Raw genomic sequence first — 25,649 nt, forward strand, 5'->3', positions numbered from 1 at the left:
CTCATGGACCGTGAGATCATGACCCGAGCCAAAGTCGGAAGCTCAACCGACTGAGCCACCCAGGTGCCCCTCAAACTCCAGTTCTTTTAGAGAATATGCTTCTACTTCTCCCCTAAGGCCAAGAAACAATCATACTGATTATTTAGTTCTTCCAGTTCTAGAAGGGAGCTTACTTGCTGCCTTTCATTGATGATCAAAAACTCATGCCAGTTAGTAACAAAGAAAATGAATCTGAAAAGACCACCAGTCACTGGTACAATTCTTAGCTTGAAAGAATTAGCATATAGGCAAGCCCTAAAGCTTTTGCCATTGTAGGATACGGGAAGAGGTAGAGGTTAAGTCACAAGGGATATGCCAGCCATCCCTTCTGAAGGTCTATAGTGCTGCATTTAGGATTTCCCATGCTACTATTTTTTTTTAATGTTTACTTATTTTTGAGAGAGAGACAGAGCGTGAGTAGGGGAGAGGCAGAGAGAGAGGGAGACACAGAATCTGAAGCAGGCTCAGGCTCCGAGCTGTCAGCACAGAGCCCAACGTGGGGCTCGAACTCACGAACTTTGAGATCGTGACCTGAGCCAAAGTTGGACACTTAACCGACTGAGCCACCCAGGCACCCCTCCCGTAGTACTATCACTCAGGGTGATTTACTACAAGCAATTTTTAACTGGACTTCTAGCCTGTCTTCTTTCTCCCTGCCCTTCCAACCCATTATCCATACCATCATCTTGATGATCTTTCTAAAACATAGAACTCATTGGTTCTCTCTTAAAACCCTCAAAAGATTTACCATCGCCTACTACATATATTCCAGCCTCCTTATTGTGGCACACATACTGTTCATGGTTTGGAAGCTATCTTTCTAGCATCTCTTGTGTTCTGTGTCCTACTATCCATTGGATTGTTGCAAGAGTTCAATGAGAAAATATATAATAGAGCATTTAATAATAACTAGTATTTACTGAACGCTTACCGTCTTACCAGGTTTCAAGGACTGGGCTGGGTACTTATGTGTATTCTTTCATTTAATCTTCATATAACCCCATGAGGTGGAGATGCTTGTATAATCTCCATTCTCTAAACAAAGAAACAGATTTTGAGAGGTCACACAACTTGCCCAAGGTCACACCTGTAGACAGAAATGGACTTGTAATTTTATCTGTCCAAGTCCAAAACCAGTGCTTTTATAGACTTCACTGCTGCCTGGCACATTGCCAGGTATACAGTTCGGTTTGATAAAATATTCATTTTCCAAAACCCATTACTATAAAACTGATGGTATCTGGAAAATGACCTTCCTTTTCTTGCTTCCACCGCCCACCAAGGCTAACCGATAAACCACATCTTTGACTTTTTCTGGATGCCCTAGACACTTCTATGCAGTCCCCCTTCACCTTCACACTCCCCATAGTGCAGTGCAATGACTTCTTGAAATGTCCAACCCCTCTGATCAGTTGGCGGTTCCTTGGGTACAGGCACCATATCTTCATTGCCTTTGTATTCTCAGAGCAGAGCAGAGCATGCGGCACCCAACAAATGCTGAGCAGATGAAGTGATGCAAGCTCTGAACAGAATTTCAAAATATGTGGGGCTTTGCTCTTTCTCAGAAGTGAAGTATCCCTACTTCTACTCAAGGTGTAACTGCACTAACCCTTCAAATAACAATCAGATTTTATGAAGGAGCACAATCAGACTTAAGGAGGTAAAAGCGCTTGAAGAGAAGACAAAATTGTCCTCTTTTCCCTCCATAAAATTGAGGGATTTTCCTACCAAAGGAGAGATGATAACATTTAGAAATAACTTAAAAAAACTTTTTAACATTTATTCATTTTTGAGAGACAGAGGGGGACAGAGCGCAAGTCGGGGAGGAGCAGAAAAAGAGGGAGACACAGAATCGGAAGCAGGCTCCAGGCTCAGAGCTGTCAGCACAGAGCCCGAGGCGGGGCTCGACCTCACAGACTGCGAGATCATGACCCGAGCCAAAGTCGGATGCTCAACTGAGTGAGCCACTCAGGAGCCCTTGCATTATTTAAAAAAAAAAAAAAAATTAATGTTTATTTATTTCTGGGACAGAGACAGAGCATGAGTGGGGAAGGGGCAAAGAGAGAGGGAGACATACAATCCGAAGCAGCTTCAGGCTCTGAGCTGTCAGCACAGAGCCCGACGCGGGGCTCAAACTCACAGACCGCGAGATCATGACCTGAGCCGAAGTTGGACGCTCAACTGACCAAGCCACCCAGGCACCCCTAGAAATAGTGTTATTTGAAATTTGGAATTTAAATTCTCTTAAAAGTTTAAATTCTCGTAAGAACAAATAATAGTCATGCCTCATGCTAAGTTGGCTAAGACTCATCTTATGCTTTGTCCCCCACTGGTTCTTTTTACTTTTCCCAGAGTTATACGTATGCTCGTTCCATTTCCCAGCGGTTAGTGAAGTTAGGAAACACTCCTAAATTCTAACATCTGAGAGAAGAAGGGAGATCAACTGATAGGCCTGTGGTCACTGCATGTGTCAGTGCAAGTCCCAGAAACAGAGCTTGGATCTTTTGACTGCCAGTCCCAGGTTCTACTACCATGTCCCCTGAGTAACCTGGTAAAAATAGAGGCTGGTGCAGTTGGCAAAATACATCAGTCATTGCTAGTGTTCATATTCTATTTTTCCATGTTTAATAGAGTAATAATTTAAACTCATGAATGTTTATGTTCTTTTGGTGAGTATATAATAGTATGTCAAGAACACCGGTATAGAAATGATTCTAGAATTTACATTATCCCCCCAATTAGAGAGAGTCCACATATACCAGATTATAAAATAAATAATATTTATTGACCATCATTATTCTTTATGAAGAGGAGGGCAAAACACTATTTTTAATAAACTCTTTTTTTTTTAATTTGTGTAGCAAGATCTTCCATCCCTGAGAGATCCAACACTTACCAGGTCTAGAGCAGACATGTTCTAAATACAGTATATCTGTAAATTACAATCCCATGTCTTAAAGGAGTGAAATTCCCCACCTCTGTCTATGAATTTGAGGGTGAGCCGTAAAATCTCACCTGTTTGACCTCCTTTGTCTCCTTTTTATTTCGGGGAAATGGTGGCTTAGGTTTCTCTGCAGAGACAAAAGTCAGCTGATTCCTGGGTTTAGTTCCTTGCACTGCTGCCTGCCAGGTTTGCACCAGCGGACAAGTCATTGAGCCTCCTCCACCTCTCCTTTCTACATCTGCAACGTGGGGATCATGTTACTCTCCTTCCCCCCCCCCCCGAGATTGTTGCAAAGATTAATGGCATGTGTATAAACGTGGGCTTAAATTCTAGAATATTGGCAGTGAAAAGGACTTTTCCAAGGTGAATCTACCTCACCATATTTTCAGCTAAGAAAACTGAGATGCAGGAATGGTGAATGCTTTGCCCAAGATCATTTGGCCAGGGTCATAAATCTGAGCCTAGAAACCAAATATTTTGTTTGAGTGTACTTTGTTTTTATTTTTTCCACTTGATAAGCATAACAGAACTGATATTCTCACGGGAGGAACATAAAGACCATGAGAGAATGAGCTGAAAGAGGAAGTAGGCTTTTTACAACAAGTAATATGACAGCAGATGAGAAAAGAAAAGAGGAAGGTACAAGGAAGAATATTTATTGGAGTGTTCATAGCATAAACATACATTAAAAAGTTAAAAGCTTTTAATTACCTGATTTGTATTACATAGTTAAAATATCTTTTAAGGATATTTTTAAGTTAGCAAAAACGCATTCCTTCCTTCCCCTGTTTCTGGTACGCTTCTAATTCTTGGACTTGGCAGGTCTTAACAATAAGCAGCAAATCCCTGCTCTATGCTGTGTTGCCACCTGTGCTGGCTGGGGGTGGAGGGGGCAGTGAGGATGTTCACGGGGCTAAACTGGGAAGAGTAGCTACTTGGATTAGATGAGGAGTACTGGTGAGACCCCTCCCAAATGACTCTTCAGTGCTTTCCATTCTTAGAGGTTCAACTGGATTTCTAAGTCGTCTTGCAGATACTCTCCTCAAGTATTTACATCCCCGTAAATTACTTCAGTGACAATAATTCTGTGTTTCTTCTCTCATCCTATCACCTGTCATCTTTCATAGAAAAGAGGTAAAAGAAAGTGTAACTGAGAGCTTAAAGCCCTTAGGAAAGGGCTCGCCTTGATGAGATTTGAGTAGTAGATTCCAAAGGACATTAAGTGCCAGCAGTCAAGAGAAGCTCGTTAAAAGTGTGTGTGTGTGTGTGTCTGTATGTGTGTCTGTGTGTGTGTCTGTGTGTGTGCGCGCGCGTGCACGTGAGCGAGAGAAAGGAGAGATTCTAGAAACAGCCTTTGGCTACTGTGCTTTTTTGCTTAGAGCTATAGAGGTACCCACTTAAAATCCAACATGTGATATTACCCTTGGTTTCATGCTGTAGGACTTGATGTTGAGTGCTGTATCTCATAGGTGTTGGGGATAACAAGTCCAGTTACAGCTGAGGATTGGCAGCCACCATAGTCTACAACCATGGAAAGGTGACAGAGCTGGAAAATGAGAACCTAAATTCAAGCTCCTACTTGAAAGGAGGGGAAGTGCATCTGTCTGCAAGTCAAGGCCCCTGATGACAGTCACATAAAGCTGTGTTTTCCTCTTGTGGAAGAAATCTAGAAGTAGACAATCACTGGTATAAATCCAGGACGTCAGGTCTCTAATTTTTCTCCAGCCTTTCCTCACGGTTCTACAAAGCTATAGCTCTGGCCCTCGCATCCATCTTTAAGACAGGAGGAAGGTAGGGACAGAAAGGAGTGGCACCTGTATCGGTGAAGCAGAAAGTTTCCCAGAAGCCTCTAGGAGAATTCAGTTCATGTCTCAGTGTCCAGAATTATGTCACAGGGCTATCTAGAAAAATAAAGTGAAAAAATATCTTTATTTTTGCTAAGCATACTGTTATTTCAAATAGGATTAGGATGGAAGGGGGAAGAGTGGACACTAGGTAGTCAGCAGATCTTCCTACAATCACTAAGTAATGACATAACCTCAGAAAAGTTATTTATTTGCTCTGCCTGTAGCATTTTCTAATGTGTAAAATGGATATGAATATCATCTCTGTCTTAACCCTCTGCCCTCCCCCCACTTCCCAGCAATTGATTAAGGGAAAATAAATGAGGGTTTTAGCAAATCAAAGGCTAAAAGCAGTACATAAATAAAAGGTAGTCTTACTAAGAAGGTAATAAAAAGGAAGGGGTTGTATGTATTAGAAGAAGAAAGGTAATGCACATTTCTGCTTCTCTAGTCATAAAGCAATATATCAATTAAATAAGCATAAATAATAAGCATAAATTAACTAAATGTCCATTCTGGGCATTGTAAAGTTATACCAATAGGTAATAAAAACTTAATTTTAAAATATACCAACTTTAGAGGCGCCTGAGTGGCTCAGTCGGTTAAGCGTCCAACTTTGGCTCAGGTCATGATCTCACAGTTCATGGGTTGGAGCCCTGCTTCGGGCTCTGTGCTGACAGCCCAGAGCCTGGAGCCTGCTTCAGATTCTAGGTCTCCCTCTCTCTCTCTCTGCCCCTCCCCCACTCATGCTCTGTCTCTGTCTCTCAAAAATGAATAAACGTTAAAAATTTTTAAACATACCAACTTCAAATTATTCTCATGGTTCATAAGCTGTATGAACTCTTGCCATTTGGCTATAGTGCAACCCAAGTGTGGTCTCAGAGGATCTTGAAAGTAAACCAAATGATGGAACTCTCATTTTTTAAAATTAAGATTATGACAATTTCAGACTTTTCTAGTGAAAAACATTTATCCTTTGTCAGGCTGACTGTGCTCTGTGTTGAAATGTATTTTCCAGTAGATTAATGTATTAACATTTTTTTTGTTTTGTTTCAAGAGTGTTTCTATGTAACCAAAATCAGAATTTAAGTCAAAACTCAGAGATCAGCTATCTAGTATCCTGAAGCCATCCATATAATAACTTTCTCTTATAAATCCAAGATTCAGAAATAGCCAAGTAGTCTATCAATTAAACATATCAGGAGCAGCAGAACTCCAAAGCAACACTGCTAACTCATTGAAACAACCTGTTTCTTAAGAGCCAGGGTAGACATAAATTAGTAAGGCAATTAATTCATTAAAAGGTTTGAGACCGCTATGTAGAGGCATTCTTTTGTTTTTAACCTACTGAGCTGTTTTCTCTACTTCAGTAGCTATCATATGACTACGGAGCACTGTGAATAGAGGTAGGGACGAGCAGGCCTCTTGCTTATTACATGTGGAACACTGCTGCACCAATATTCAATAAATGCTTAGGACAGATAAATGGGAATTGCTGAAAATAATCTGTAGCATTACCTTCATAAAAAGATCATACCAGGTCCCTCTGGAGGATTTTCTTCTGGCTTTTTGCTGTCTGAAGTAGGACTTGACCTTAAGTGTGAAGCCTAGAAAAATACACCATGGGGTTAACAGAGCACAGAAGATGCTTCTGGATCAAGGGAAGTGGTTATCAGGCAGGGAAATCATTGGAGAAGGAGAAAATACTGACTAAATATCTCATGTACTAGTTCAATAATGAAAGGTAAGGCATATCAACAAGTGGGAAGAGATGAGGGGTGGAAAGGAAAACTGGAAGACTGGAAATGTTTGCAGTTCGTTACACTGGAGTCTACAGGTACACAAGTACAACCTACAGTTTTGTACAGTGATGTTTGACAGCACTTCGTGAGGATGTTAACCAGCCGCTGTTTTTATGTGTACAGATGGAATATGAAATTAAGAAGGCAGATTAAATGACTTCAGAAATATGCACCCTTGAATTGCCTATGCATCTTATTTTAGATTTCTCTCTTAGTCTTGGGACACACACACACACACACACACACACGCACACATCTATCAAACTATCTTTGTGGCTTTAATTTTTTAAGTAGTTATAAATTGAATTGTAAAAGGTAGAATATTTTATGGATGTGACTCTAGATTAGGAGCATTCGGTGAACATGTAATATGCTTTCCTTGCATTCTATTAGTATGTATTCATTTAACTCAGTCAACAAATAGTTACTGAATGGCTACTTTCTGTCAGTAATGACCTAGGTTGTGCCATAAGCGATCATAATCGGTCTACTAGGAAAGAATATGTAAACGTTCAGTGATTTTTAATGCAGATTTACTGGGGAACATATCACTGATTCAGTAATTGAATAGCCAACTGAAAAAGATTCCCTCAGCACAGCTTGCATTCTCTGTTCTGAGAAAACTGCCATGTCTGCTATGTATTATGTATAATACTTCATACGCGTCTATACCCGTCGTCTGGATACAGTGCCCCCCCCCCCAAAAAAATCTAAATACAGATTGGGAAGACAGAGAGTTCTTAGGAGATTTAAATCTTGCAAATATTAAGAATAAAGAAAGACAGGGGCGCCTGGGTGGCTCAGTCGGTTGAGCGTCCAACTTCAGCTCAGGTCACGATCTCACGGTCCGTGAGTTCGAGCCCCGCGTCGGGCTCTGGGCTGATGGCTCAGAGCCTGGAGCCTGCTTCTGATTCTGTGTCTCCTTCTCTCTCTGCCCCTCCCCCATTCATGCTCTGTCTCTCTGTGTCTCAAAAATAAATAAAAATGTTAAAAAAAATTAAAAAAAAAGAATAAAGAAAGATAGAACATCATCCATTTAGATCTACCCTTCAGATTTTAATAAAAGCTTTGGAGAGAAGAAGTCGTGTTCTTTATGTTTAATGTAGAAACACGTATCACCTTCAAGTGGTATTACATAAGTACATAGCGAGCTATGCCATCCGTTATTACACTGATTGATTACATAACACATTTTCTGTGCCTTTTACCTTTTTCTGAATGAATGGGAAAACTGCTATAGCCTAAAATATGACTATGGTTATGAAAGGCTACTTTGTTTCTGGGTAGTCTTATTCCATTTATTCCTTTTTATGTTTATCGTTGAAGTGGTAATTTCAGGTAAAATGCATTCAAATGTGTGGAAATAAAACAAGTTGTCAAATGAAATGTTCTATTATCTGGTAACAGGTTGTCCTTGTTGGGTAAAGCTTATTCTGTGCGATCTTTATTTGGGTTTAGGTGCCATATATAATACACACACACATACCCACACATACACACACACACTCACACACACACTCACACACACATACACACACACATGCTTGTATACATATATATACATATGTATAATTATACGTAATATATATGTACATAATATGTATTATGTATGTATATATATGATATATATAATATAAGCTACAAAGGAAGAGGATACTTTATATACACCACTCTTATCATTTAAATTTTTGCTGCCTTTTGTTAAGTCATATAACCTGTCATGACTTATATATATACATAACTTCTGTTAAATTATGTAACCTATCATATGATTTCCAGGTAAATCACTATGTTGCTTGCATCACAGACAAATATGTCATTCCCAAACACTGCATACTGGTAAAATCATGGTTATACCACTACTCTTCTCTTAACCATCTGACTGTCTTGCAGATAACTCTTCAAAAGTAACTGGCTTTCAAATATTCCCTTCAGTTATTTTGCTTTGGCCCTAGCACTCTGCCAGTTCTACCTTTTTACCTTACTCTTCATATCATTAAACAAAGAGAATACATTTCTGAAATAAATATATTCATAGTCTCATAGGAAAGACATCTGAGAAGATCAAGCTAAAAGGAAGAGAAGAAAGAGCAAAGTATAAAACAGTATTCTACTCATGGCCTAATTTATTTTTAGGCCCTGATCATCTGGCCAGCACTTTCTTGTTCTAAAAGGTGACTCTAAGTTACTCTGTGCTGATGGAATTTATTACAAAGAAAGGAATAACTTACAAGTCATGGCTTTAACTTACAAATGCAGATCTCATGGCCATATAAATCATGTGCTATGTTCATATGGTCAGTCATAAAAAAATTCAGAAGCTACTGTGCTGTTTGGGATTGGACTCAAAGTATGAAGTTTAACTAGGAATTTATCCATGGGATACAGGAGTGCTGATGCATAGGGGCACTTGTATCCCAATGTTTATAGCAGCACTTTCAACAATAGCCAAATTATGGAAAGAGCCTAAATGTCCATCAACTGTTGAATGGATAAAGAAGATGTGGTTTATATATACAATCGAATACTACCTGGCAATGAGAAAGAATGAAATCCTGCCATTTGTGGCAACGTGGATGGAACTGGGAGGTATTATGCTGAGTGAAATAAGTCAGTCAGAGAAGGACAGATATCATATGTTTTCACTCATATGTGGACCATGGGGGAAGGGAAGGGGAAAAAATAGTTACAAACAGAGAGGGAGGGAAGCAAACCATAAGAGACTTTTAAATACAGAGAACAAACTGAGGGTGGATGGGGGCGTGGAGGAATGGGGAAAGTGGGTGATGGGCATTGAGGAAGGCACTTGTTGGGATGACCACTGGGTGTTGTATGGAAGCATTGATCCACAAGAATCTACCCCCAAAACCAAGAGCACACTTTACACACTGTATGTTAGCCAGTTTGACAATAAATTATATTAAAAACAACAACAACAACAAAGTAAGAAGTTTAATGTGAAGATTCTCTCCATATGTCCAAAGCTTATTAAAGAAAGAAGGAAATATAAGCTTGTCCCATGAACACAACTTCAGTAATCTCTTCAAGGTTTACTCTCTGACTAAACCCTAGTCTTGATACCAAAATACTTCTTTTTACTGATGACACACAAAAAGGCTATATAACTTATATACAATTTACATGATGAACAACAGGCTCCCTTAGTTCTGCAATATCCACTTAAGATGGTTGGGTTGGAACCATTTCATATGCACAATTTTATTACCTAAAGTTCTCTGATGAACTACCAAGAACTAACACTCTTTGAAAGGTTTACTTGGATGAACTGGTATAAGATTAAAAAACAGTCTTATTTGTAGGCTATATAAGCCATGAAAGAAAATTAAAACATGATAAGCAAATTTTGTGAAAACTCATATGTTCCCTGTTAAAGTCCAGCCTCCTTTGTGCTATGCACTGCTCAAAATAAAGACTATAGCTAATTTATAAGAGAGCCTAAAGTGAACAAAGAGCTCAAAGTTGGTTTTAGGACTTAGGAGAAAAATCCCAGGAACAAAATATCTTAATTTAAACTTAAAAAATGACAAAGTTAATAGCAATAATAGCTTGCATTTCTTGAATACATGCCAAGTGACATTTTTCACAGTTACTCTTTAATATAGATATTATTATAGTTTTAAGTTTATTTAATTTGAGAGAGAGAGAGAGAGGCGTAGAGAGAAAGGGAGAGAGAGAATCTCAGCACAGAGCCAGACATGGGGCTCTAACCCACAAATCACGAGATCATGACTGAGCTGAAACCAAGAGTCGAGGCTTAACCACCCAGGTGCCCCTATAATACAGATATCATTATACCCATTTTTAAAAAATATTTTAAAGTGTATTTATTTTTGAGAGAGAGATAGAGTGTGAGTGAGGGAGGGGCAGATCTAGAGGGAGACACAGAATCTGAAGCAGGCTCCAAGCTGTCAGCACAGAGCCTGATGCAGGGCTGGAACCCACAAACCATGAGATCATGACCTGAGTTGAAGTCGGATGCTTAACTGACTGAATCACTTAGGCATCCCTATTATACCCATTTTACAGATGAGAAAACTGAGGCTTGGAGGGAAGTAACTTGTCCAAGGTCATATAATTAGTAAGTGACAAATGCAGAAATTGAATCATAGAAGTCTGACTCAGGAGCCACGTATTTAACACAACAGTCACCATAAAGTAGATGATATTCATACAGATTGAGTAGTTATTTGAATTACAGAACATAAGATATTCTTACCAAAAAGGTGAACTAATATTCAAGTTTTTAGAGCTAACATTATTTACAGAAAGTAAGGGTAATGGAAGAGGAACAAGTTAAATAATACCACAATTCAATATCACAAATAAACAAACACAGAAATCCAGACCATGAGACATAGCCAAGGATCACTGACCTGTTTCTGCAACAAGCCAATGGCACGGAAGAAAAAAACAAACAAAAAACAGTGGAGCCTTTGCTGTGATCTTGCTGCTCCAAGTATGACCCACTTTGATTCCAGCAACATTGCCACCACCTGGGAGATTATTAGATACGCAGTATCCCGGGTCTTTCCTAGACCCTACTGAATCTTAAGATCCCTAAGTGATGCGTTTTCACATAGAGTTTGAGAAGCACTGGTCTAGATGACTAGAGACTTAACCATTGTAGTATATAGACCTTGTTTAGATCATGATTCAACAAGCCAATAGCAAAAAGACATTTATACCTATTGGGGAAACTGGATAGGGACTACATGATGGATTCTGCAAAGGAATGCATGCCAATTTCATTAGGTATGATAATGGCACCTAATAGTTAATGATGGGTGTCCAGTATTTTTACGTTTAAAATGTAGACATGTATACTCTTGCATGTAGGGGTGAAATAATATATCTGGAATTCGTTTTAAAATATTTTGGCAAGGAATATAGCAATAAGTGATACAAATATGGTAAAATCTTGAAAATTGTTGAACCTGTCATACTACTCTTCTGTCTACATTTTTGGCATTTTGGATTTTCTTTTCAGTGGTAGTAAATACATCAGACTTCAGCCCATATAGAAAACTACAAACAGTGAAAGAGGCAAAATGGACCCTCAAATCCTCGCCCAAAAGATATATCTCAAAGTGTTTCCATGTAACTTTGTATAAAGAACATTTTTTCATTGTTAAAAAATTCTAACATTCTAACATTGTCTATTAACTTCAAATATGTGAAGACCCACCATCGTATCTGTTCTTTCTTTTATATTTTTTATTATATTTTTATTGAAGTATAATTAACATACAGTGTTACATTAGTTTTAGGTGTACAGTATAATGATTCAGCATTTCTGTACATTTCTCAGTGCTCATTAAGATAAAAATACTCTTAATCCCATTTATCTATTTCACTCATCCACCCACTTTTCTCCCCTCTGGTAACCACCAGTTCTGTGTATTTACGAATCTGATTTTTTTTTTTCCTGTGTGTTCATTTGTTTTGTTTTTAAATTCCACATATGAGTGAAAGCATATACTATGTGTCTTTCTCTGACTTATTTCCCTTAGCATTATACCCTCTAGATCCATCCATGTTGTTGCAAATGGCAAGGTTTCAGTGTGTCTTGGGTGAGAAATATTCCATATATATTATAATTATTTTATAATTATTGTATAATTATTGTAAATAATACTATAACTTATACAGGGGTATGTACATCTTTTTGAATTAGTGGTTTCATTTTCTTTGGGTAGATACCCAGTAGTGGAATTACTGGATCATATAGTAATTCTATTTTTAATTTTTTGTGGAACCTCCATACTGTTTTCCACAGTGGCTGCACCAATTTGCATTTCCACCAGCAATACATAAGGGTTCATTTTCTCCACATCTTTGCTAGCACTTGTTATTTTTTGTGTTTTTGATTTTAGCCATTCTGATGGGTTTAAAGTGATATTGCACTGTGGTATTAATTTGCATTTCCCTGATCGTGATGTTGAGCATCTTTTCATGTGTCTATTGGCCATCTGTATGTTTTCTTTGGAAAAAAATGTCTTTTCAGGTCCTCTGCCCATTTTTAAATCAGACTGGGGTGTGTGTGTGTGTGTTTATGTGTTGAGTTGTATAGGCTCTTTATATATTTTTTGGATATTAACCCTTTATTGGATATATCATTTGCAAATCTTTTCTCTTATTCAAAGGGTTGCCTTTCTTCTATCTTCTTTTAGTGTTAGAATTTTTCATAATTTTTAATAAATACCAAAAGAAATGGGCTTTATGCTCTGGAAATTTTAGAAATAACTAAAAGAAGTTTCTTATAGTAAGAAGGGTTAATCATTTAATGGGGTCCCAGAGAAGCTTCCTCCAAAGTATTTTAAAAATAGGACAAATTCATTGGTCTGGGGGAAATTTTAGGTGGTCCTGGTAAGAGCCAGAAGACTTAAAAAATCCATCAAACTCCTTTTCTCAAAAATGATTCTATGGTAGGTATTATACTTTGTGAATGCTTTGGGCCATTGATCTTAGATTTCATGCCTTACTTGTATTTAAAAAGGAAAGAACATTTGATGATGCCTCTGTTCTAGCCCTGTATTTGCTCTCCTTGTGGCCCTCTTCTCTGGCAGTTCACTTTAATGGTTGACTGATAAAATGTTAAGCTATTTGCTCATCCAAATCAAGCATATAATAGAGTCCTGTACTGATCTCATTCTGTTGAGAGTCTATGCTTAAGTGCAGACTAAGGCCTTTTGATGTATGTGATCAATAGGAAACCCTTTAAACTGGTATGTATTTGTCATATAGAAAGGCATTCCTTTCAACATCATATAAACACTTTATGTACTTACCAACTGCAAAGCATATCATTTTTTGTTTCTGGAAAAGGGAGCGAAAGAGAATTCCCCAAGCTATTAAAAAGAAAACCCAAGCACTTTTGCAGCTTATTAAGTGGCAGTATTTGTGGTAATATGTCTTATATTTTCTGGCTTCTTCCTATAGTAGCCTAAGAATGGTTCTCAAAGACTAAATAATAAACTCAGCCAACATCCCCAGATGTAGACATTATAGTGTTTACAGATGAACAACCGACGCCTGACTAGTTTAGGAGGTGCCTCGTGTTTATAGAGTGAGTCAGTGGACGAGCAAGAATTTGCCTTCAGAAACCTTCCCATTTTAACTACAAGTAGTTTGGTACTATACTTTGATCTGTTGGTTTAGGTTTTTATGGAATAACTGACAGCATCTAAGATTTTCCTCTAGACAAGTATGTATTAGGAGGAACAAATGAGTAACAGGGTAGTGGAGGGAATTTTGTTCTGACTCTGAATCAGAGACTTGCTGACCCTCAGGTGCTGCTCCTTAAACTTCTCTAATTTAGGTTATGCTCCCGGGAGGCTCCCTGTTTATAGGAAGCTGCATGGTTAGATGTGTGGGATTTTCAATTTTGTAGATATGCAAGTTGTTTCTTCTCCCTCTTCTTGTTAATAGATGCCCAGTTACCTAGTGTCTCTCTGTGTTTCCTCCACAGCAGCGTCCTCTGCATAAAATTTTCTGTGTTGCTCATTAGCCCTCAGTCAGTACAAAACAAAACCTGGTAGTTAAAGCGTGATCGTTTGCCATTCCACAAACATGTTCTACACACTCTTCTACCCCTCAGCTTGTTTGTTCTGCTACAGCACAATGTTATGATCCTCCACTAGAGAACTGTAATTAGAATAATTTGTTGTTTCCCCTAACCATGCTGCTGCTGTTAAATTGTTTATTTTAAAATATGACAATATTTCAAAGATCTAGAATGTCCTTATGACTGTAGATGGATTTGAGAGGAAGCATGATGCAATGTTTCATAATTCAAAGAATTAATAAAAATGGCAAAAATTTTATTTCCTTTTGTATTTTATTTTTAAAATTTTGTTAAACGTCTATTTATTTTTGAGAGAGCACAAGCAGGGGAGGGGCAGAGAGAGGAGGACAGAGGATCCCAAGCAGGCTCTGCATTGACAGCAGTGAGTCCAATGTGGGGCTTGAACTCACAAACCACGAGATCATGATCTGAGCCGAAGTCGGACCCTCAACCGACTGAGCCACCCAGGTGCCCTTCCCTTTTGTATTCTAAAAGAATATTACTACAGCAAAAGAAAGAGCTTTAATGTATGCATTTGTACAGTGTGTATATCCCAAAGAGTTCTATCAGAGAAATAAGATAGTAAGAAGATACTATTTAAGGATAAGTTCCCCCACCAAAGAAAAAAAAAGGTGTAAAATCAAGACAGATGTAAAAATGAATACATTAAATATTGTATTTAACTCATTAATCAGGTGTTACTGATATCAGTAAGATATTATAACCAGTTGAAAGGAGAATCCAAATAGACATATTAATAGATCAGGATTATTGAAATAAATATGCAGATTGAGGCACATTCTTCCACTGCTGGTAAAGAAAGCCAATTCAGTCTGTTGGACAGAATTCGCATAGACAAGAATGTCTTTGTTTATAGACAGGAATTATTTTGGAGTGCTGTCAGTTTTTACAATTTATAGAGTTATAAAGTAGCTTCCATGGAGCCAAAATCAGATAATCTAGCTGAGTTTACTCTAGACACTGAATAGTTCTACACTAAAACACAGTGTTGTGGTTTTTTCTCCCCCTTAAAATACTCTTTCCCGAAGGGCACCATATTATCAGTGACTCCCTACTATCAACAGAAAGAAGTCCAAACTCATTAGGTAGACATTCACATTTTAACTTCAGCCTCTTTTCACTGTTTTCTGTTATCCAGTCTAGCACCCTTAAATCCTACTTTATGCAGCCTTAGTTAACTACTTATTCCCAAATTCTTCTAATCCTTCAAGTCTCTGATAAATTGTCACTTCCTCCAGAACCCATGTTGTACTTTATCTACCTTAAGTAGGAATTACTATACCTTCCTTGACACACTCATCACATTTTTCTGTAATTTTCTTGTAACTGTCTATGGGTTGTGATCTACAGTAGTTCTTAAACTTGACAGTACATCAATTACTTAGAGAACTAAAACACAGATTGCTGGGTGCCACCCACCCTTTCATTCAGTGGAGCTAAGGTTGAGCTTGAGAATTTGCCGTTCTTAAAAGATTCCATCCAGATGATGCTGATGCTGCTGGTCTACAGACTCTGTGAGAACTGCCTGCTCAGAGGAACTGTGTAAAAACCCGTAGATAAGATTAATGAGACACAGGCCCAGCCTATTAGGAATTCATGATCTAGTGCAGGTGTCAAAAGTGGGCCCCCCAAAATATCACTGAAATCACTTTGGGTAAGACAGAGCCGAGTTAGTACTGAGGTAAGGAGAATACCACCTAAACAGTGCCTGGGAGGGTGGGCATAAATTGTTGGTATACTTGAGATTTTCAAGTTTGAGGCAGCTCTTTCAGTGTAACAACTTGATTAAGATTGGGTAATGATTATGATATATATGATAGTTTATGATATGATGGCTTAGAATTGGTAGAATAAGACGAGAGTCTAATGTAATGGGTTCAGAGAATTCTTGTGTGTGAACTATTGCCTGATGCTTCCTGTTGAAACTTGATGTCTCATTCAGGAAGTTTCTGGAATGCACTAGAAGACAGTAGCGAAGTCATATTAACGTAGACAAGTGTACTAATAGTTTCAGAGAAGAGAAACAAATTAAATAGACATATAAACAAATAATTAGTGTGGTAAGATAAATATAATTGAGATAGTCACAGAGCCCTTTGGGAGCAGGTATACAAAACTTTATAGCCTCCCTGCCATTTGTCACTGCCAGGGACTCTAAGATCTTGAGTGTCCTACTTTGGTTTATCTTTGGTAAATCAAAGAGTAAGCATTATATTTACGAAGGCAGTGTTCCTCCTTGCTTCTCTTTGTTTCTCTCATTATACCATTAACATCCACAGGCGGGAATATGCATACTTACATATATCTATCTTATAGACACTCAATATCAAATTTTGGAGGGGTGCAAAGAATTCATATTTCTTAAATATCAACTATATGACACATGCATTGCAAGTGTGTGTGTGTATTTCAATTCACTGTATATTAGATTTGTGTAGTAATTATCTTTTTCCCCTTGCTGATGCAGATACTCCTTGTTGGGACCTTAAGGATATGTGGACCTCTGGATAAGGCTCTTTTTTTTTATATAATCCAAGTCATGGTCTCTTCTTTTTTGGAGACATAAGTAGTGAGCGTTATGTCTTTCAAGCACAGGAATCCTCAATTTAAAAACAATAGAAATAAGTATATATATTTTAAAAGCCTGAATAGCAAGAGATCTTTACTTTGCTAAATAAGCTCTAACCTTTGGTAGCATAAAATTGACAACTGTTACCTTGCAAATTAGTTCTTAGAAATACTCTAAAGAGAGTATATTAAAGTTACATCTGAGAAAAACAAATTAAATCTTTTGAAATTCAAATTCTGGCCCATGATTCAATGTTTAAACTCAAATTCCTCGGGGCGCCTGGGTGGCGCAGTCGGTTAAGCGTCCGACTTCAGCCAGGTCACGGTCTCGCGGTCCATGAGTTCGAGCCCCGCGTCAGGCTCTGGGCTGATGGCTCAGAGCCTGGAGCCTGTTTCCGATTCTGTGTCTCCCTCTCTCTCTGCCCCTCCCCCGTTCATGCTCTGTCTCTCTGTCCCAAAAATAAATAAAAAACGTTGAAAAAAAAATAAAAAAAAAAAAACTCAAATTCCTGAAGAAACACTTAAAAACTCTTTGTACCAAATGCACTCTATATTTGATCATAATACTTGAAAGAATACCCAACATACTTTTTACACATTCCAAACTCAAACAAGAAAATATGTATATGATAAAGCACATATACTTAGATTTATTCACAACAAGCTAATATGCATGTTTTATAAAATCATTTATAAATCATTTATAAAATTCATTTCAATATTCTTTTGCTAAAGTTTTGAAAAAACATCTGCAAGGTAGTACAACTTTAGAAGTTACCAAAAACTTGCCATCATGCTAATGGCATTCACAACATACAGATTTGCCAGCTAAAGAAGCATCATTCCATTAGCAATAAACCATTTTGCACGCAGCTCTCTTCTCCCTTGGCCATATGGGGTTTTATCACACCTTTCTTTGAGTCCCAGATTTCTCTGTGCTAATTGCAGCTAAGTCAAATTGGTACAAGGAGGACTTCAGAGCGTAGGGTGTCTTAACTAGGACCGCATAGATTTGGAAGCTGTGAGTGAAAATGTGAGGCTGAAAGAGAAAGCACAGAAAGAGATGTCAGGAAGTGGAAATAGATTGCCCCCACCTCTGTAATGAGATAAAGAGGTGCATGGTATCTCCATGCACAACTTACCAAAGTGCAAATGCAAAAGAATCTTACATGTCATTGTAGCGAGATACAGGATGAAATAACGCTTTCTGAAGACAGACCATAAACGTTGCCAGAGGCATGATGATGTTACGGGAGTGCTTAATCTTTCCCAACATCCACTAGATCTGGGCTTCTCAGCCTGGTCACTAGTGACATTTGAAGCTGGATGGTTCTCTGTTGTGGCAGCTGTCTTGAGCATTACATAAGATCTTAAACAGCATCAACCTACTAGTGGCCAGTAGTGGCCTCAACCTACTAGATGCCAGTAGTACACCCTCAGTTTGACAACCCAAAATATTTCCAGACATTGCTAAATGTTCCCTGGGGGTAGAGTTGCCAGATTTAGCAAGTGAAAATTGAAGATGCCCAGGCATATTTGAATTTCTGATAAACAGCAAGTAACTTTTTAATGTTTAAGTATGTCCCATGCAAGATTTGGTATAGACTTGTACTAAAAAAATTATTCACCATTTTCCTGAAATTCAAATTTAACCAGGAGTCCTATATTTTAATCTAAAAACCCTTCTGGGAGGCAAAATTGCCCATGACTGAAAACCCCTGTGCTGTAGTATCAGTAAGTTAAGAGCAAACACCTGAGAGACTCTTGACTGACCTAAATGACAGTATTGTTTTCCTTAACCTCTCTGACCCCATAACCGTATTTGCAAAGGGGGAGGGGGGTGTTCATTAACCTCCTTCGCAAAGCGGATGTGACATATAAAGGAAATAATGTATGAAAAAACTCTTACTATGATGCCTGGCATAGTAAACAATCGATATATGTTCATTATTACTAACAATCCCTCACACGATGCTGTCATAATATTCACTAATGTCTGGACTTGATTTTCACTAACAGAAAAGACTGTATTACAAAAACAACAGGAACCCTGCAGTGATTCTCAGTCTTGGCTGTACACTGAAATCTCCCCGCGGGGCATTCTCCATGATGTTTGTATCCTGTCTGTGAGAAATTTGGATTTTATTGATGTGGAGTATGGCCTGAACATTGGGATTTTCCAAAGCTCCATAAGAATTCTTAAATGGGGAGCCAAGGCTGAGAACCACCCTTGGAGAGAAAAGTATTGGAAATGGATATTCCTTGTTAATGAAGAGAGGAAGTAAGCTCAACTTAATTACATCTGACTCTCAGGTTGTGGAAAAATGGGTTAGGATCAGATTTAGAGAAAACATGGACATGATTTCATTCATTCAACAAATATAATTAATCTGTGTGCCGACTATGTGCCAGGCCATGTTCTAAGCAGTAAAGGGAGTCCCTGTCCTTGTTGAATGATAGTAGGGAGAGACAGATAATAAATAAGACATTTTAATCTGACTTCAAAGACTAGAGCTAAGGCCTTCATGAAAGATGGTGGCATTCCAAAAAAAGTTCAAACAAAGCATGAGTAATGTTAATGTGACAGCAAAATGAGGAGAAAGCAGCATGACCTGACAAGATGTTCTCTGAGCTTAGCTCGTAGAAGAGATGAAAGTAGGAAGCACATATTACCAAGGACAAGTAAAAGGATGGCATAAAACTGTAAAGAGAGGGTCAGAAAGGCCAACATGGAGTGGGATTTTGTAAATACTAAAGAAACTAGCTAACTAGGGTCATTCTGTTGAAAAGGGAAGTCCTAGAGTAAAAGAGAACAAGAAGGAAGTGTGAGGCTCCCTTTTTAAGGAAGATGTGCACTGTTTAACAAATTATTAAAAGCCAAAACAAGTGCAATGCCTATTTTGCTTTATTTTTCTCGATTAGAATTCAAAACAAAAACAGTCAAATGGACATTTTTAGGCCATGGTAGGTGAGAATATAGTGAAAGACAACCCACATCCACTTTACATGAATTGTAGCTTGTTGGTCCAGAAAATGGAGTTGTTAGGATGTGATATTTTGGTAGTAATATAATAGTAATAATAAGTGTATTGGTTAAAATTGTACTCTTTCATAGCAAAAATCTAAATTCGTATATAATGGCTTAAATACAATAAAAATTTATTTCACATTGAAGTCCAAAATTGGTGTTCTTTAGTGATGGGTGGCTGCCCTCTAAGGATGGATTCAGGGACCTAGGTTCTTTCTCTCTGTGGCTCTGCCATCTTTAATAAATGGCTTCTCAGATCTCCATGCTCATCCGGTTCCAGGCTATGAAAAGGAAAAGTCACCAATTGGAGGGTCACCAATGCTCTTGTGGGCCAGGCCTAGAAGTAGCATGCATGACTTTTGCAATCCTTCCATTGGCTAGAACTTAGTTCCTTGGCCACCCGATTGAAAGACAGCTGGGAAATGTAGTGTGCTGAGGAAGAAGAATAATGAGGTTGGATGACAGCTAGCCAGTCTCTACCAGATAAAAGGAGATCTGCCAAAAAAAACTATAGCTAGATGAATAAAAATTTGAAATTTGAAGTGGAGTTGAAGGATATAGGAAAACATAGGCTTGAAAGCACTTGAGAGGGGATAAAAGAGGGGTCTGTACCGCTTCTTCTTCTACGTATTAGAATGGCATTTAACCAATACACAGCATTGTTGATAAATGAGAACTAGGTGATTTTATACGTTAGTGGGCTCATACTTCTTCAGGTAACTGTGTCCAGTGAGTGGTAATCATTGTCAGCCATGAAGGCTATCTTGTGGTGTGCCTCGACCTCTCCTTCCCCATGTCTCATTAAACATTTTTATGAACAGCCTGAATGGAGACAAATCTGAGGCTGACTCAGTGAAAGAGACAGGGAATGATACTGTCAATAAAAGAATCAAGAGGAGCTTCAAAATGATCTCAGCAACCTAGAACCCAGGTCAGCAGAATTTTTCAGAACATAGCAAGGGAGTAAATATTTTAGGCTTTTGAGCCATAAGGTCTCTGTCACAAGTCATCTCTGCTGTCATAGCCCCCAAAGCAGCCATAGACAAAACATAAATGAATTGGTGTGGCTATGTCCCAATAAAACCAAATGTATAAAAACAGGTGCCGGGCCAGATTTGATCCATGGACCATACCTGATCTAGAAGTATAGGCTGCTATCTGAAGGTAATAAATCTAAATTCGTTTAAGGCCAAAGAACAACAGGCCTAACATTGTACATTTCCTTTCTAATCGCAGCACAGCTATAAGATAGGCATTATTTGCTCTTATTTTACAGATAAGAAAGCTAAATCTCAAAAATGAATCAATAGTTTGCCCTAGCTTTCACATCTGAAAAACACTTTATGGGACATCATGCCACTTCAACAAACGTTTGGATAAATTGAGAGAGTCACAAATAATTGCTCATCCCAAAGATAGAGCACTTTATGTGGCAGCATTCTCTGTAGGAAAACCCTGGGTTCTTCTGGCTGTGTTCTGATCCAAGCGTATGACCCTGAGACTCACTTGATGAATCCGGGCCTCGGCTAACAAATCAATAAAAATAAAAGGCTCAAGTAGATAAACACCAAGGCCTCTCTCAGGTCTAATAGGGTTGCTATTAATATGTTAAGGACATCCATGCGCAAGGCAATTGAGACTTATGCTTTGTAGTTCTAAAAGCAATTCTTTTCAAGCTTTTTCTAATAAAGTTTTACATAAAACCAATATATAAAACATAAAAATGGCACTTTGTGAGCATACACGTATTTTACAAGTTCAAATTTATATTTTCTGATTATAAAGACATGTCTTGAGAGAATTAAGCTGTAAATGAAACTACAGTTTTAAATTGGGAATGACAGATAATGGATGGATTCTTTCTAGCATCAGAGACTCAGCATCCTACTTACTGTGTTTTGGTTGTTTGCTTTGGTTGTTTGGTTGGTTGTTTGGTTGTTTTGGTTGTGTAATGTCAAGAAAAACCTTACTCACATGCATATTTGAAATGACAAAGAAGTTAATAGTCTTGCAACCTCAGAATACTTACCAGAATATGAAAATGACATGAGAGGCATAAATCAGCTAATCTTCAGTATACAGGCATCCCCCGCTTTGTGAAAGTTCAGGTTACATCACTTCACCTTTACATGAGACCTACCTACATTAATTAATACTTGTTTTCAATAACCAGAAAAATTCCAAAGAGGGTTTGTATGGACAAAAGGCAAAGGTGAAAACAGCATTCAGCATTTGTTTTGCTGCGAGCTTTTACAGAGGCACTAGATCCTCCAGCAGGGAGAGCGGCCCGCCAAGCTCCTTTCCAGGGAGCTACACATAGCATCTCAGCATCAAGCCGCTGTAGCTTCAAACTGTGTCTGTGAGCATCTGTGCTTTATCTTGATTTATTTTGTGCGTCCATTGGCAGGATGCATCCTAAGATATCAGCAAAGCCAGAGAGGTTATATTTTTGGTTATTCTGGGAATGCTCAAAATTTTTCCCATATAAATTAATGGTAATTTTCTTTTTCCTTTACACCATTTAAGACATATGAAAGTTTTCATAGGAATGCTCTACTTAAAAAAAATTTTTTTTTAACATTTATTTATTTTTGAGACAGAGAGAGCATGAACGGCGGAGGGTCAGAGAGCGAGGGAGACACAGAATCTGAAACAGGCTCCAGGCTCTGAGCTGTCAGCACAGAGCCCGACACGGGGCTCGAACTCGCGGACCGCGAGATCATGACCTGAGCTGAAGTCGGACGCTCAACCGACTGAGCCGCCCAGGCGCCCCAGGAATGCTCTACTTTTAGATAGTGGGTGGAACCAATATTAATTTGGCATGTGTGATCAAGATAATGTAAAGTAAGCATTTGCAATACCCTTGTATCAGTCAAGGTAGGCTAAGCTTATGCTACCAAATGAACTTCCAGACCTGGGTGGCTTGCTGTAGTAAGTGTCTATTTCTTGATCTATTTCTTGCCCATATCACATGTCCAGTTCAGGTTGAGGTTAGGGAGGAGGAGTTCTGATCCACTGAGTTTCTCAGGGATCTAGGCTGTTGCAGATGGCGTCACCATCTAGTAGCTGTATCCTTGGTTGCTGAGGCAGGGGCAGAGGAGTCTGGAGTGCAAAACATTCCCTACATTTTAGACAGAGGGTGTTCTTTACACATGTGAGGATAAAACACCTACGTCACTTCTGCTCAGTATTTGCCAGAACTAGTCTTATGTATGGCCTTATTTTAGAAGTTAATGTGCGATTCTCATGAGCTAAATATGCAGAAGCACCTGGAAGAACTACAGAGGAGCAAATCTCAAACATGGCTCATAACCAAGAAATTTACATGGCTCATAATCAAAAAATGTAGCCTCCTGAACCCCACCCCACAACCCTGGAACCCAGCACGAGGGGATATAGTTGGGAAATTTGCATTTTGAAAAAGGTTTCACAGCTAATTCTCATTATCAACAGGAAGCTGCTGCTGTGAACAAGGGGTGTTTTTAAAGTTGAGGAAAAACAATTCGATCTGTGGATTTAAGATTGCCCTGGCTGCCGGTGTTGGAGTTGGATTCAAGAGGAGAAACTAGAAGCTGGGATTTCACGTCACACAACATACAGAGCAAACATAAATATATGTGTTTATATATCATGCAGTGTGTTAGCAGGACCAGCTCAGTCAGAGCCTAAAAACATTGTTCTAAAATTTCTCTTTATGTTTTAAGAATTTCCTCCCAGAAAATCAGTAGGGTAGACCAAAGAGGCCAGCCAACCATTCTGTCACCTCACTTAATAAATGGTTTGCATGCCACTGCTGTTGATGCTGTTGGTTGTATAGAGCCGGCTCTTACACTGCCGTCTGCTGCTTTCTGAGAAAAGCAAGATTTAAGAGTAGATCTGCCATGGGAGAAAATAGCCAGTGCATGATTCTTTTGAAGATAAAGCTTATCTAGTCAGTGCTGGATCATTTAAGGATTGACCATCCAAGTTTGGGTTTCTCTTCCTATATGCTGCCAGAATTTTGGCTAGTTCACCTGGCATTATTAGCATCTCTCCCGAATGCTATTTGGGATGGGGAAATGGGGAGTCAGGGAATCCCTAAACACTTTGGGAAGAGGAGTAGGTTCTCTTCTTTCAAATAACATGCTCAGCATTTATCAGTTTGCTGTTTGTGTACCATCACTGAAATAAGTGGAATATTGATATGAACGAACTTGGCATTGCTGCCTAGCACTTTCTTTAAGAGAGATGGATGAACTTGTAGGCAGGTTCTCTTTTTTTTTTTTTAATTTTTTTTAACGTTTTTTATTTATTTTTGAGACAGAGACAGAGCATGAACGGGGGAGGGGCAGAGAGAGAGGGAGACACAGAATCGGAAACAGGCTCCAGGCTCTGAGCCATCAGCCCAGAGCCCGACGCGGGGCTCGAACTCACGGACCGCAAGATGGTGACCTGAGCTGAAGTCGGCCACTTAACTGACTGAGCCACCCAGGCGCCCCCTCTTTTTTTTTTTTAATGTTTATTTTTGAGAGAGAGAGAGACAGAGCACAAGTGGGGGAGGGGCAGAGAGAGGAGGAGACACAGAATCCAAAGCAGGATCCAGGCTCCGAGCTGTCAGCACAGAGTCCAATGCGGGGCTCGAACTCACAGACAGGGAGATCATGACCTGAAGTCCAAAGTCAGATGCTCAATCGACTGAGCCACCCAGGTGCCCCAAAGGCAGGTTCTCTTTTTAACGCCATACTTTGTTTTTTCTTGTATTGATAGAGCCCAAGGTTCAGTTTTCCTCCATCAATAGCAAAAAAAGACAAAACAAAACTACCTAGTTAGCAGCTGTAAGTTGAAGCTGGAAATTAGCATTTTGGCCAATTGGCATAAAAGTAATAACTAACAACAGGTTTAGGTTTCTCCCAAATTATTTTGCTCTTTCTTTTTGTTTTTGCATTTACATTCTTCTAATACATTAAAAAAATACAAAGAGAGGGAAGTTATTTCTAATACATTGTAACCTAAAACCACTCCAAAATATAACTGTTATCTAACTTTAAAATATTTAATATTAATAACTAAAATTAATACATTAAAATAAAGCATTTAACATACTACATATCCACATGTTTCACTTATCAGCTTTGTGGATTAAGAACATGAAATATCAAAATTCTATTCAATAAACACAAATAAGAAGTTGCAGCAACATATAAAGACCTAATATAGAATTAAAGGTGGATCAAGGGTAGAGAGGAAAAGTCCAGAAAGATAGAGACAAGGAGTAGACTACTTCATGGCTATGCATACAGTCCCACCTGTAGAAATAAACACTCTACTACAATCTCACACAGAGTACAAACAGGAAAAGAAACCTGCAGTGGAAAGAGACTGCAAATACTTGCCTTCATAACATAACATTCCTCTATGGGGATTTTGATTGGCCATTGATCCCAAAGGCTTTTAAAGCCTTGTAAGTTTCTACAAATTTGGTTATAAATGGTAATATCTCTTGGCATTTTTTCAAAGAGCTAAGTGAAATTGATCCAAGAGTCAGAAGCTGCCACACTCCAGGTATGGAATATTTGGAGCTGAAATTACATAATTATAATCTTTGATTATAGTCCTCAAATAATTATATGGCAAGTTGATGTGAGTTACTGTGACTTAAGTTTCAGTTATAATTTTCAATGATGTTATTCCTAGGTCCTTGCTTGATTTGATTACCTACATATGTTTTTGTTTGTTTGTTTTCTGACTAGTGTAGTAGTTAACACGTTTTAGATAGTTTTCAAATTGAGCAAAAGTTACTTGGTTTTTAGTAGGATTTGTAATGATTATATTCAGGATT

The 25,649-nt window shown here is 38.5% G+C and overlaps 1 protein-coding gene and 1 long non-coding RNA gene across 7 annotated transcripts in view; one reads left to right on the plus strand and one right to left on the minus strand.

The window, feature by feature from the left end:
- The window catches only part of OXR1 (oxidation resistance 1), a 453,716-nt gene that overhangs the window by 343,797 nt on the left and 84,270 nt on the right, over nt 1-25,649 (plus strand). The gene's annotated exons all lie outside the window — the stretch shown is intronic.
- On the minus strand, nt 970-6,737 carry LOC123383115. The gene is made up of 3 exons (XR_006592498.1): nt 6,346-6,737; nt 4,798-4,884; nt 970-1,074 (listed from the first exon to the last, which is right to left on the minus strand). It is a non-coding gene; the product is annotated as an uncharacterized LOC123383115 (long non-coding RNA).

Source organism: Felis catus, chromosome F2, assembly GCF_018350175.1.
Source record: "Felis catus isolate Fca126 chromosome F2, F.catus_Fca126_mat1.0, whole genome shotgun sequence".
Taxonomy (NCBI): Eukaryota; Metazoa; Chordata; class Mammalia; order Carnivora; family Felidae; genus Felis; species Felis catus.